Here is a 9924-nt window from a genome sequence, read left to right on the forward strand (position 1 = left end):
CTTGACAGAATAGGTAAATGTCCTATGGAAGAAAATATATAAGCATATGTCTACATAAGATGATATCCTGTTCTGGCCCCTTCTCCTACAATTTTCAATAAATTTGTTGGCCAAGCCCAAAACTATCATCAGGACTCAGTCTAGAAATAACCATCTGGATTCTTCTTTCTAGTATGCTGGCTCCAAAATTTTAAACTAGCTGCATTTCAAATAATTAAGTGGGTTTAATGAAATCTTCCCTAATCTTGTGCATCCCAGGAATTTCCTAAAAATTGAATTCAACATTTCATCAGAAAGAGAAGTAACATCCATTCTTATATCAGCTTTTTAGCAGCATTAGAAAGAAGATGGAAGACACCAGTTTTATTCAGAGATTCTATTTTTCATCAATCCAAATAGGACATTTGATTCCGTGTACAGTTCAATACATTTATCAGATGATTTATTTTTCAGAACGGCCCTTGATACTACTCATCGTTACATTCTCTGAATTTTATAGTCTGAAAGACACCATCAGTGTTATACTCATGATATCTTGCCTCAAAAAATTGTCAACAATTTGTAAATTTTCTTCTCAATTAAGAAATTCTTTGATAGGAGGTGATCTGAGATTTATATTGTCATACTAATTAATAGAACTGAATTAGTTACAAAGAACCTGCTTAATAAAGGGCTTGGTGAATGAAAAGTTGAAAAGACAGTAAGTGAATCAATCATGTTGGCAACTAATATCTTTTATGATTCATGTTGGAATTATGATAAAAAATAAAATAAAATCACTGACTAATTGAGTATTTTGCAACCTAGTAGTGAAGTTCACTGTCACAATACCATCTCTCCTACTCAATTTGGCTTCTCTGAGAAGGATGGAATATTTTTATTAAATGGAAATATCACAAAGTTTATGTTGTTCACATTACTATCTGTTCATTCCATTTTAAAAATAGGATGACAAAACATTTTTCTACTGACATATTAGAATTACTACAATGCTTTACTTATGAATGTAAAATATTTTAATATTTGAGATTATGATACACTATGGAGATAAGAATGTAATATTTCTTTTATGAAACTGTTCAATAGTGAAATAATAAACTAATTGAATTTGTTTTGAGATATTAAAACATGAGGAATTTTAAAATTAAAACTGAAGCAAGTACCACCTTAAAATTAAGAGGAAAATATTTTAAAATATTAGCAAGGATATAAGCATATTAACAATTATGGTAAATGCAATTTTTACACTTTAAACTCAAAGAGCTTTTACAATTCAAACACCTTAAAAAATTTGATCTCTGTGATCAAATAGCTTTTATTTTCATTGCTATATAATTAAATTACAATTACTTCTGGGCTATATAACTTCCACTAAAATTTCATTTTGCAGAATTCAGCCCTATGTTCTTTTGAGCGTCTAAAATTTTTGGTAATCTTTTAAAAACACATAGTAAATGCTTTATTATTAAAGTTTTCTCCATTTCATAGTTTCTTCTTTTACAAAATGGCTTTATGAAAATGAAGCATTATGGTATAGTGGATAGGAAACTGAACTACTTGTCATTAAAATTGATATGTAGGCCCTATTTCTCCCACTTAACTATCTTTGTAGCTTCTTATGAATGATTTAGCCTCTTTGAGATGATTTATTCATCTATAAAATACCCTAACTATCACCAAAGGACACTTGACCTTATTAAATACGAGTGATAGTGGTTGGTATAATCTAGTATTCAAATAGAAATTATTTTACTTTGATTAAAAATCTTTTGAATACTTTGAGGTGAAAAAAATGACAATAAACACATTGTGATCATAATGATATTTATACTGATTTTTGCATGTATCTTTTTATCTTGCTGTTAACTGTACCAGGATCATCAATTCTTTCTTCACCTAACATGCCCCAAATTACATTTTAGCTGTTTGGAACACAGTTGCCATGGTAAAATGACAGCTTTGTTATAATTATAGATTTATGGCTAGTCTGTAGCAGTAGGTCTCTTATTCAGGATGACCTTAGTGGTGGTAGCAGAAGCTCTTCGTGAGACTCTCTTCCCAAAAATGGGTCTGTGAAAATGGGCCTCCTTCTCTATTTCAAATAAAAAATTACAAGTTGAAAAAAAAAGAAAAAAAAAGAAAAGGCATTTCCTTAGTCTGGTGCTATAGGACCAACTTGGAACTTACAAAGAGGGATGAAGCAAACAGATTTTTGCAACCTTAATCCATCACCCTTATCGAGAGGAAAGATATGGAAATACAATAGATTGAACAAGATCGTTCTTTTCAAGACTAAATTGTCAGTACCTCTAAATCTCTTGGTGGCATTGGCAATCTTTCCCTTTACTGCCAATGAAACGAGGCAGCTTCAAGTGTCCATTGGAAAGCAGCAGGATATGTGAGCCCTGCAATTTTAGGGGGAGTTGCCTTCTATATGAAATACCTAAAACAAGAAAATTTCTAGAGACAGATAGTAAATTATAGGTTACCAGGGGCCAGGGATGTGTCCAGGAAGAAGTGAGGGTTATTAATGAGTGCAGAGTTTCTGTCTGAGGTGATGAAAAAGTTAAGAGAAATGGATATGGGTGATGGTAGCACAATATTGCAAATGCATTTAATACAACTCTGTTGTAAAATTCCAAGTGGTTATAATAGGAAATTTTGAGTTTTACATATTTTAAAACAATTTAAAAAAAAGTCTATAGGCAGGAGTGTAACTGTGACCTGTGAAGGCTTAGGAGGTAAGATGTGAGCCACACCTTCACAAGTGACTAGGAAGAAATGGTTACGGGTCACGCACAAAAAAGACACTGAAATGGGTTCACACTCACAGGAATGGATTAAGATTAAAAACATGTGTTTTTCTGAACATATCTCCAAGCCACCATACAACAGTCCTCTCCATTAATAGGAAGTCCTAAATTAATATATAAAGTTGATAACTGTCAGCAGGCTGCCATTTTCTGTATGTTAATAATATTCTTCTACTGATTTCCTCAATAAAACTGGATGAAAGTAACTGTCTCACCCTTAAGGCCTCTATCACTCTACTTGACTACGTTATTTTCCTCAACATTCCTCTGTACTTTGAGTTTGTATATAATATTCATTTTTGAGGACATTCATGTCATATTTTAAAAAATTTTACTGATTGTAAATGAAAATCTGTTGGTAAGATATTTGCATTAGATTGTGCTAAAACTATAAGCATTTCATTCAAAAAACAGTAGCCTAGCATAACATAGCATAAACATAGCATTCAAATGCTGATACCAGTTCAAAAGGAAAATAAAATTAGTTTATAAAAGTATCTAAAACAGATATATCATTTTATTTCCAATATTTCAATGAATGGCTTTATATGAAATGCATTTTCTCTATATCCTATTGACTATGAAAATGTACAAAAATCAATGATAAATTGAAAAAATATATTTATATAGAAGAGTATCTAACATTTTTATAACTTTAAATAATATAACTATGCATAAAATATATAGTGTAAGATTATATTGTTCTAATAATTTTTATATTGTTTACTATAGAAACTTGAGGAGTTTCAATTAGGAAAGAAAATTAACCAGACAATATGTTGGTAAATTTATGTTCTCTGGTGGAGTAAAATTTAATCTGCAAAATTCTTCAACAGTGTAATCTAAAAATTAAAATATTACTTTAAAAATATACCATCTGATGGACTAGTCAAATACATAGTTTAAAAAAATATTAAAATTCAAGTATGAAGTTGGAAACTTTTTAAATTTGTGTTCTTTCACTATCATGAAATTTGTCACTCTTACCTATTTTATAGCATGTTATTCATGTATTTATTATTAAAAAATGCATTAAGAAAGTAGACAGCGGGAAAGTAATTTTATGTTGTTTAATTTCATCTCATCTTCTTTTAGGAATATGATATTTTCTTCTAACTTGATTCTGTAAGACATCAAAAGAAGTTATTTAATACTAGATTCAAATATAACAAACAATTCTATTTCACAACTGAGTGATTTTATGCCATAGTCATGTAATAACCCAGTCTCATCCAAAAATGACAATGTATTTTTTTCTCATTAGTCTTTCTGTGGAGCATGGAACACTGATTTTATGGAACTGGGTATTTATTCCTAACTGCTGAAAAGAAGTGACTGCTTAGATTCATATTTTCTTCGATAGCTAATTCTAAAATAAATTCCTTGATGCAGACCTGCATATATTTCCAAAATTTTTCATTTCCAAATGGACATGTGGCTTTATTGGGATATGAGTTCAATTTCATGGGAAAATTTTGGTCTCTTTTTAGCTCCAAATCATGATGGTGCCTTGAGCGTAGTAGGTATTCAACATGTTTATTGGTGTTAATTTTTTACATTTCCACCTTCTCCATGATAAAATGTCTGAAGTCACACATTTATTGCAGAATTAAATTTAAAAAGAAAGACACATAGAGCCTATTAAATATCCTTTGACAAGATGCCTTGACAGTATGCTTTCCATGTTTTGGAAGCTAAAATTTATGGTTAAAAAGGAAACTACTAACACTCACTAGTCTGATATGGTATAAAAGGAGCTATCTATAATAAAAACTATTTAGACCATCTGAAAAAACCCTTTCTCTAATAGACAAGTAAGGCCTGGATAATTGTAATGACATCTTAAAATCATATGGCCACTTATTCAGAAAATTTAGACTTCTTAATTAAACCCAAATTCTAGAATTAGACCTCCTAAGATCAAATTGTTCTACCAGTTGCTAATTTTTTGATGATGGTATATATTTTAACCTCACTGTATCTCAATTTCCTAATTCATATAATAACAGTACGCTAACACGTATAGTGGCTGTAAAGATTAAATGTATTAGTAATTGTGAAACCATTGTAACAATGTTTGAAACATATTAAGGGATACAAGTGTTTTCATTTTAATGAAACAAATGGTAAAAATAACATGTATAAATGTTTTTGAAATGATATATTAGCAAAATAAATCATTTTATATATGTTCTATTCATGTGTTTAAAAACTAAACAAGGATTTTATATGAAAGGTGTTTTAAATATATATGATATCCATATTGATAAATTCATGAAAATGTGAAAATAATTTCTTTCAAAAGTCCTTACACACATGAAATACATATTTTTGCATGACTGAGTTTCAAGATTTTAAATTGTGGTAACACAGGCTTAATTATGAAAACTTAAAGCAGAATGAAAGGAAGAAAATAAGAAAAGAAAGAAAGAAAATGAGACAAGGAAAGAAAGGAGGAAGGAAGGGAGGGAGGAAGGAAGTAAAGAAGGAAAGAAGGAAGGAAGGAAATATATGTGATATACTCTCCCAGACTTTGGTAGAAAAATAAATGCTTTGTGCAGAGATTGTATATTCATTTTAAAGTCTACTTTTTTTTCTGATTTTAATGTAACCACTCAGCTTTTTTATGGATATCTTTTGAAAGGTACAGCTTGAAAGATATAGTGGGTTCTTGCTGTTTTTGCTTTTAACCCAGTCAGAAAATTTCTGCCTTTTAATCGGAGTGTTCATCCATTCAAATTTAATGTTGTTATTAATATAGTTGGAGTTATTCTTGTTTTATTATGTCTCATATTTATTTTTCTTCTATTCTTCCTTACTGCCTTTTGTTTGTTTGCATTAACCAAACATTTATATAGTAACATTTTTTCTTTAATGATTTTTTTTCACTAAATTTTGTTACTTTCTTAATGGTTGGTTCTATGGTGTACCAGATTCATTTTAACTTGTCAGAATCTACTATATATTTATACTTACTTGACTCCAGTGAGATTTAGAAACTTTACTTCTACACAGTACTACTCCCACTTCACCCTTTTTCACTAAAATTGCTATACCACCTGATGTCACTTCCTTACTCCAATGCAGCTTTGCTCCTACCCACCTCCTTTGTGCTATTATTATTAAATATATTGCATCTCTATATACTTCAGATCCAACAATACAATTATATACATGTTTTTACACAATTGCTTTTAAATCATCTAAAAGAGGAAAGAAGGAAAAAACATGTATTTATATTGTCTTTTTAATTACAGAATTATCTTAACTGATGATTATCAGTTAGCATGGATTTGAATTTGCATCTGGATTTATTGTTTTCAGCCTGAAGAACTTCCTTTAGTATTTCTTGCAAGGTGTGTTTGCTAGCAATAAGTACTCTCCATTTTTGTTTACAGGGGAATATCTTTATCTCACATTCGTTTTGAAAAATAATTTTGTTGGATTTAAGAGTCTTGGTTGATTATTTTTTGTATTCTTTTACTATACATATTTGATTATATAATCCCACTTACTTCTGGTTTCCACTGCTACTAATGAGAAATCAGCTGCTAATCTTCTTATAGCTCCTGTGTACATGATGAGGACATCTTGCTGCTTTCAAGATTTTCTTGCAGCTGCGAGTGATGTTTTGAAGAGGAGCAATTTTAATATTATGTATGGGGGAGTGGATATTTTCCTGTGTATCCCATCTGAAGTTTGTTGAACTTATTGAATATGTAATTTTCTTTCCATCAAATTTTGGAAGTTTTCAGCTATATCTTCAACTATTTTTTATGCTCCTTACCCTCACTACTGTACTTCCAGTACTCCCATTGCATGTGTATTGATGCACTTAAGGTTTATCCATATTTTACTGAGATTTTGTTCATTTTTCTTCATTCTGTTTTCTCTTCATTCTTCAGACTGCATATTCTCTTCTGATGCACTTCAGAACTGCTCATTATTTTACCTACCAGTTCAACTATACTATGAGTCTCAGTGAGGCTGTTCTTACATTTATTTTATTTTATTTTATTTTTTTGGCTGGGTGTACTTTATTGATGGTATATGACAGAGTAGGGCTCTCAGCCCCTCCCCATCCTCAGGTGGTCTGGGATGGAAGCTGTGGAGGATGGGAGACACTCAGTGTCAGGGGATCGATTTGGGGCCAGGACTCCCCAGCAGCTGATGGCCTCTCTCCCTCTCACACTGTTGCTGGGGCTGGTGGTCCAGGGGCTCTTACTCCTTAGAGGCCATGTAGACAACAAGGTCCACCATCCTGTTGCTGTAGCCAAATTAATTGTCATACCAGGAAATGAGCTTGATGAAGTGGTCATTGAGGGCAATGCCAGCCCCAGCATCAAAAGTGGAAGAGTGAGAGTCACTGTTAAAGTTGCAGGAGACAACCCGGTCTTCAGTGTAGCCCAGGATGCCCTTCAGGGGGCCCTCTGATGCCTGCTTCACCACCTTCTTGATGTCATTGTATTTGGCTGCTTTCTCCAGCCAGCAGGTCACATCCATGACGGACACATTGGGGGTGTGGACACGGAAGGTCATGCCAGGGAGCTGCCCATTCAGCTCCAGGATGACCTTACTCACTGCCTTGGCAGCACCGGTAGATGCAGGGATGATGTTCTGGGCAGCCCCATGGCTGTCACGCCACAGTTTCCCAGAGAGGCCATCCACAGTCTTCTGGGTGGCAGTGATAGCGTGGATGGTGGTCATGAGTCCCTCCATGATGCCAAAGTTGTCATGGATGATGTTGGCCAGGGGTGCCAGGCAGTTGGTGGTACAGGAAGCATTGCTGACGATCTTGAGGGAATTGTCATACTTCTCATGGTTCACGCCCATCACAAACATGGGGGCATCGGCCAAAGGGGCAGAGATGATGACTCTCTTGGCACCACACTTGAAGTGAGTCCCAGACTTCTCCATGGTTGCGAAGACACCAGCGGACTCCACAACATATTCAGCACAAGCATCACCCCATTTGATGCTGGTGGGATCTCATTCCTGGAAGATAGTAATTGGATTCCCATTGATGACAAGCTTCCCGTTCTCAGCCTTGACAGTGCCTTTGAATTTGCCATGGGTGGAATCATACTAGAACATGTAGACCATGTAGTTGAGGTCAATGAAGGGGTCATTGATGGCCACAACCTGCATTTTGCCAGAGATTATAGCAGCCTTGGTGACCAGGCACCCAATACGGCCAAATCCGTTTATTCCGACCTTCACCATTGTGTCTCAGAGATGCGGCTGGCACTGTACAAAAAGATGCAGCTGTCTGGTGAGCAGGCAGGAGCAGAGAGTCCTTACATTTATTCTTACATATATTTTCTGTCTCTTTATTGATAATGTCTATTTGATGAAACGTTGTCATCCTTCTTTCCTTTACTTCTTATGCATAGTTTCCTTTAGTTTTTTTTTTTTTTTTTTTTAATATATTTATAATGGCTGCTTTGAAGTCTTTGGTTGTTAAATTCAGCATCTGGCCAAGTAGTTTGTATTGCTTCCTTTTTCTCTTGTATAAGGTCACACTCACCTGGCTCTTTGCATGTCTCATACCTTTTTGTTGGAAATGGAACATTTTAGATAACATAGTGTATCAACTCTATGTACTGATTCCCCATCTAGGGCTTGTTGTTGAAGATGTTGTTGTTATTTACTTGCTTGTTTCATTACTTGTCTTGGTAATTTCATGAAGTCTATCTCCCCTGCAGTGTAAAGCCTCTGATGTTGCTTCTCAATAGGCACAGCTTTGAGCATGTACTTAGTTACCTTGGATTGACAGTGGCTTTAGCTGGGAAATCTTTGACAGTCTCTTTCCCTGATCTCTCTATTCGGCTGTCTGCCTTTGTTGATATCACACACAGCTGTTAGTCTCCACTAATTGTCAGCTGATTGTTCTGTTGCTCCTGACAATGTCCTGGGAGCAAACATTGCTTCACGGTCTGATCCAGTTCCTTCCAGGGATAAAAATCTTTGGGGTTTTATCTCACCCCAGAAGGGCTCTTCTTAGCTATCTCTTTACCTGTTTGTCTTTGTTAAACTAGTTGGCCTAGGGTTTAGCTCACCCTTATGACACTATCAACCTCCATTTACTTGCTTAAACAAACTAATTTCAACAAAACCAAACCAAAAATTAACCAAAACTTCTTTTTGACATATAAGCTACATTTGCTGCATAAGGTACAGCACAATTCTGAAAATTATTTCTTGACATGATGGCAGTAAGAGGACTAATATCTTCTTTAAAAGTTGTGTGCTTTCCATTCTCCTATTTCTTATCCTTCATACAACAGCATTTAAGATCTTGTTGCTATGGTTACTAATATCAAGTGCACACAGAGAGGAGAATCAGAACAGGAACTCTAAGATAAGGAAATATATTATACTCAAAATAAATGAAAAATCACTACTCTGAAGAATACTTATATAACAATTTTCCCCTCTGACATTGTATTTTTTCTTCCCTGAGGAGATATAGTAGTTGAACCATACAGTGGCCCCAAAAGGTTGCAAGCTTTAAAGAACTTTAAGCTGTTTTCTTGAAAGAGTCATGCTTGGGAAACAATAATGGCATGATATATCCAAATACAGTGATGTAATAAAGTGTGATAAGGATGCAGGAGCTATGCTGCAAGGTAATGAAGAGCTTATTTACCAACACACTAATTATAACACATTCTTTTTCCATGAATATGTAAAGATAAAATTCTGATGAATATTTTTCGGTAATAGTCATATTTGTCAACTCAACAATATACAGTTGGCATGTCATCAAATAATAAATGGAACAGTATGTAAATAGCATTTCAAAAGCTAGATTACTGTATGTGACTGCACAGTATGCAGCCCATTCCGTAAGGTCATTTTGAACTAAATGAAAAGCTAATAGCTGACCTGATATGGGATTTGATGCTACTCCTAACAGTATGATGCCACCTATTACATTGCAAAAGATGCATCATTTAAAAGGTTTTAAATTGCTTTCTTTCTTTTTTTTTTCTGGCAAATGAACATACAGAGTAAAAATGGCTTTTTAAAAACAACTTGAGCAATTTTTTTATAACCAGTTCTACAGCAATAAGCCATATTGAAGATCACATTAAGGCTTTTTAGCTTA

The 9924-nt window shown here is 33.9% G+C and overlaps 1 pseudogene; it reads right to left on the reverse strand.

Annotated features, from left to right (window-relative positions):
- Nucleotides 1-7034: 7034 nt before the first annotated feature.
- On the reverse strand, nt 7035-8036 carry LOC119507165 (annotated as a pseudogene).
- Nucleotides 8037-9924: the final 1888 nt, after the last annotated feature.

Source organism: Choloepus didactylus, chromosome 12 (assembly GCF_015220235.1).
Source record: "Choloepus didactylus isolate mChoDid1 chromosome 12, mChoDid1.pri, whole genome shotgun sequence".
NCBI lineage: Eukaryota > Metazoa > Chordata > Mammalia > Pilosa > Megalonychidae > Choloepus > Choloepus didactylus.